Here is a 6,000-nt window from a genome sequence, read left to right on the forward strand (position 1 = left end):
TCAATTGAATTGAATAAATTAAATAGTACTATAGGATAAGCATCGTTGACAAATTTAATTTATTCTTGTTCTGCAGCCTTAGTATTAGTTTTACCGGAATTAAGTATGATTAGTTGGAATTATTCAGCTCATCTAAAGTCTGAATAAGTTTTTTTTTTTTTTGTTGGGATAAAATGTAGCAGTAGCAACACGTGCAATACAACACTTCGAAGATTAGAAAACACGTCCACATACATACTCATGCAAATAATCACACAAAAAATAAGCTGCAAAATCCTTTTACTTACTTAGCATGATCTTCATTCATGAAGCTACTACATTACAAACAAGGACGATGTACTGAGCTCTCTCTTTTTCTTGCTAGGAGATCAAAGCAAAGATTTTTATTCTAAATGTTCCCCATTGAGGCAAAAAAACTGTCCCACCAAAACCAAATAGAATGGATGTGATGTATTTTTGGCTTCTTTTGTTAGAATTTAGATTAATTTGCCGTACATATTTTTATCGTCAAGACATAAAATAAAAGTACGAATAATTTCAACGGAGTCGGCTTGTTTGTTTACAACGACGTTACTTTCAACGCATTTAGTTTATTTTGAATATTTCATGTGATGAGTGAAAAAACTAATAAAAGTGGTGTACAATTCTTTATTTTATAATATTTTTGTAGAAAAATTTATACACATATAACTGGATGAATCACCACCCAAAAAATTAGTTCACCACTAAAAGAAAAATTAACTGGATGAAACTTATAGGAGGTGAGACGTGCATTTTTTTTCACGTAGGGCAAATTCACCCATTAGCCCCACCCTGAAAGTCACCAAAAAATGATACTCCTCCTAGCCGCCAAACTCTGCAAAAATAAAATAAAATGATAGTATCAAGTGATAAGAACCATAGAAATAGAACAAGTGAGTGTCATTTTACTCAACTTAAAAGGGTGGCTTTTGTTTATCATTGCAACCGTTGGTACAAAGAAATATCAGATACCTGCACTATGTTGATGGGAACCATGCATAAATTGAACGGTGATTAGTGAACCTTTTATTAAATTATAGAAGGCATAAATAAAAGAAATTTTAAATGGAACTTAAAAAAAAAAATGCATTGAAAAATATTGAGTGAATGAACTATGGACGGCATTTACAAGTCAAGACAAGCTGTCAAAGAAAGGATTCTTTAGCATATATGAATGAAAATATGTTTTAAGATTAAATCAATTGGAATTTGTGGAGTTTTAATATCTAGTTTGAATAATTTTTGGTCGTATTTTACTTAGCTCGAGATTTGTGTTGGTGTGTCGAATGTGATTTAGAATTCTCACATTTGATACAAAAAATAAAGGTTAAATGATATATAAGTAAAATGATTCATATATTTAATGTTCTAAAGTTTTGAATAAAGATATGATATTAAATTTTCTGTGTTTATTATAAGTTTAATGTGATGATCTTCAAACTTCTTTCAAGATCCAATAGTGATATTAGTGCCGATATGACGTCAAATATTCTTTACTTGATAAATTGTTATGGTGACTCACTTATTTATTGAATTTCACTTGACTATTTCATTAACCATAGTTAATAAGAGTGACTTACTTATTTATTGAATTTCACTTGACCATTTCATCAACCATAGTTAATAAGAGTGACTTATAGTAAATGTTACTAATTTTAATTAAAAACAATCAATCTAATAATTTACTTAAAAAGCATGCACATGCCAAATATGACAATTAAATTGAAACCAAAGGAGTATTACAATTAGGTGTTAACCCGTGATAAAATAATACATAAGCAAAAAAAACTCATTTTCCTTGTCCCATATTATAAGCAAAAAAGTTTAACTTTTATCATATTTAATTATGTTTTTTTAAAAAAATTATATTTAACTTTTGTCAAAAAAATCATATTTAATTATGTTTTTTCAAAAAATCATCTTTTCCAAGGAGAAATTAAATGCAGTTTGCATTCATTATGTTCTCTCTTTCATTTTCTCTATAACTAATAACCAATACAAATTGTTTTTACATCTTTCTATGAAATTTATTCCAAGGATAACACAAAAAACTATACTACAAACCACAATTTTTTAGTTTCCTTAATAAGTGTATTTTTTTTTTGCTTATAATTTGGGACGGAGAGAGTATTATTATAATGGGTCATGCTAACCGGTGCATCGGGGCACAGGTTAAGCATAACAAAAAAGGGAATTATCACCAAAAAAAGGAAACTATTTTGACTTTATAATTTTCAATGCAATATTTACTATATGATTTCCTTTTTTAGTATTCTTAACCAATTCTTCGGGGACACCGGTTAACATTTCCCTATTATATATTTTTTTGAACAAGCATTTCCCTATTATAATTAACTCTATCGAGGGAAAGTTTTAGCATTTATTATGGTTCTACCAAACTCAAACGATTAATCTCTACAATTATGCTTAAAAAATATCCGGTTAACAAAATAAATATACTATTATATGTCCATTTTGATCCAAAGGTTCCTTAATTCCAACAAAGGGTCTCAAAGATGCGGAAAAGGGGATTGATTTTCAACAACATAATCTTTGAATGATTAATAATATTTTTTATGGGATTTGAATGATTATTATTGAAGCATATTTTTTTTTGGTAGTGGCCGGGCTCTACAACAAACCTTTTGCTAGGGGAAAAATCCCTGAGAAAAGGACAGAATCCCTGGCAAACTGGACGTTTGTGAGGGAATTTCCTAGGGGCAGAAGCACTTGCAAAAGCACTCGTCGCAAACATTTTGCCAGGGGTTACACCCCTGGGAAAAAACGAGGGGCTCAATGTAACGCCCTCCTTTTTATTTAATTATTTTAATTAGTTTTAGAATATATTTATATGATTGGTATGATTTACATGATTTATGTGATATTTTCTTATGTTATATGTAGGTATTTACTAGCATAATATAATTGTTATTTGGTGTAGAAATATATTTGTTATTTGTTATAGATATATTTGTTATTTGGTGTAGAAATATATTTGTTATTTGTTATAGATATATTTGTTATTTGGTGTAGAAATATATTTGTTATTTGTTAGAGATATATTTGTTATTGGTGTATTATTATTATTAAGTGGGGGAGAGATATATTTAATTTAGAAATAAATAAGATTATGAGGAATAGAGTAGTTTTGAGGTGTAAGAGAAATAAGAAGGGGGTTAGAATAGAAAGAAGAATAAGTTGTTGGGCCAAAATAGATTTAGGAAGAGCGTTTAGTATTATAAATAGAGAAGCTTAGGTTAGAAAGAGTTTACCGGAAACCGCTTTTTGGAAAAGAGGAGAACAAGAAAGAAGAGAATAGGAGAGAAAAGTCAAGAGAAGAGGAGAACACCTTAGGAAAGAAGAACGCTGCCGCTGATTCAAGAATTAATCTAAGGTGAGGGTGAGACTATCTTGCATTAATATTAAGTTGTTAAATCATTAGATTGCATCTAACAAGTTGGGGAAAGTTTGTGAGAATTTGAGAATTAGGGTTTTGAGAGAGATTTGATGATTAGATGATGAAAACTTGTTGAATTGATGTAGAAATTGTATACAGTCCTTAGATAACCCATAGGATGATTATTGGATGTAGTTTTGAGGTTAAAACCATGAAATTGGATTAGATGTTGGTGAGTTTAAGAATTAGGGTTTAATAATTGTAATAGGTTGTTAATAGATTTGAGAACCCTTTGAATTTGCATACAGTAAGTTGATGAATAATTCGTGTTCTAATGATAGGGCAATCATAGAGTAATGATTAGGATCAAGTTTGGAGAGTATTGGATCGAATAAGAAGTGGAAAAGATTTTCCCAAAGCGAAATCGCAGCTGAACTGCGATTTTGCTGTCAATGTGCAAAACGCGTTTTTATTGTCTCAGTTAGACAAGTTTAAGTTCCGAATTGGGTTTATCTGTAAACACGAAAGTTGTAGGTATGGATGTTAGCTTTCTAATGCCGTTGGTCTCACGTCAATAGGATTTATAGAGCTTAAGTTATGGTCAAATTACTGCATGTAGGTCACAGTGAATTTTTATGGACTTTCAGCACAACTTTTCCGAATTTAAAATAAAAACTGGTATTGATCGGTACAGAATTGGTCTTAGGCGTAAACATGAAAGTTTTAGATAATTTTGTTAGCTTTCTAGTGGCTTTGGTTTGACGTGAAAATGATGTTTGGTCTTTGAGTTATGATTAAAATACTACAGGGAGGTCTTAATAAAATTGTACGGTGACAGCATTCTCTGTTTCATGTTTTTGCGTTTTGTTCATATGTTTCTGTTTTGAATTGATCTTTGTTCTAAACATGAAAGTTGTTGATATTAGCTTTGGTTTGACATGAAAATATGTTGTGGATAATTTATTATGTTTTTACAAAGATACATAGTGAATTATTGTCGATGTTTAAATACGATGTTATATGAAGTTGTTTATGATTGATGAATATGATGTTTTAAGATGTTGTTTATTATCATTTGATATTGTTATATTATGATATGACATGAATTATTTATGTGATCCATATGTTGTCAAGATGTTAAGACGTTAAGATGATAAGAGTTGTTAAGTCGTCGAGTCGTTATGAAGTCATCAAGTTGTTAAGATGTTATGTTGTCAAGATATCAAGATGTTAGGATGTCATAGATGTTCATAAAGTTTCTAAGACGTAAGATGTTGAGTCCATGCATACTCATTTAAAGATGAGGGCTCATGCCCTGGAGCTTTTGCTCAACCACGACGATGGAGCTTTTGCTCAACCACGACGATGGAACTTTTTGCTCAACCACGACGATGGAGCTTTTGCTCAACCACGACGATGAGGGCTTATGCCCTAGGAGTATATTTATGCTCAACCACGATGATGAGGGCTTATGCCCTAAAATGGTACCACATGCATTTGCATTTTCATGATGATCAAAGATGGTTTAAGACGTTAAGAGTTGCATAGTCGAGCCTAGATGCATTGTCAGGTCAAGTTGTTAAGATGTCAAGTTATCGAGATGTTAAGATGTTAAGATGTCAAGTTGATGAGCTATTAATGAAGTGCTTTATGAATGATTATGAAGCTTAAGATGATGAATGATTATGATGTGTATGATGATTGATTACGAAGTTGCTTATGATGATTGATTATGAAGTTGTTTATGATAAGATGCTATGTGATTTATGATAAGATGCATTGTGATTTATGGTATGATGCTATGTGATTTATGATATGATGCTACATGTTTACTAATGATGATATGTGATGATGTATGTGATATTATTGATAATATAAGATGAAGTATATGACTAATATAGGAAGAATAGTGACACTAGTTAAGAAAGTTTAAGTTGTTAGATATGATTAATGAATTATAAGATGTTTAAGTTGTTGAATGTACTTTATATGATTTATATGCTTTATATTATTGTTTGAGAAATCTCACCCCTCTGCTTGGAAATGTTGCTCTTCGTATGGGTAACTTGCAGGTAACCAGGATTAGTTGCGGTCGTGAGTGGACTCCTCACAAGTGTGTCTTAGGTGCTCTGATACGTAACGGGATGGGATTATGTCTTTACTTTCTGTTCCTTACGTATTACTTTATGAATCTTTCAAGAATTGATGTTGAACTAAGTTTTATGAAATTTTATATTGAGGCCCTTGTGCCAAAGATTATTTAAGTTGTCAAACTATTCCGCTGCGAAGTTTTAAAGATTATGTTGTTATATTTTTGAAGGATAAATTATTATTCCATTTACGTTTTTTTAAGAAATGTGACATTCCGTTTTATGATGAAAAACTCTGATTTTATTTAAGAAATTTTTACGTTGGGAAAACGGGGTGTTACACTCAACCCCTGGTATATGGCCTGGCTTTGTCCCTGTCTTAACCCCTGGCATATTCCCTCACTTTTTTCTATTGTGCAGTCTGCTTTGACCGACGCACTGACTGACTGATGGAAGGTCAAATCAGGTCAGCAAAAAACCAGGGACTTCCGA

This window comes from Medicago sativa, chromosome 8 (assembly GCF_051527215.1).
Source record: "Medicago sativa cultivar Bolivia chromosome 8, Bolivia_mono, whole genome shotgun sequence".
Classification (NCBI taxonomy): domain Eukaryota; kingdom Viridiplantae; phylum Streptophyta; class Magnoliopsida; order Fabales; family Fabaceae; genus Medicago; species Medicago sativa.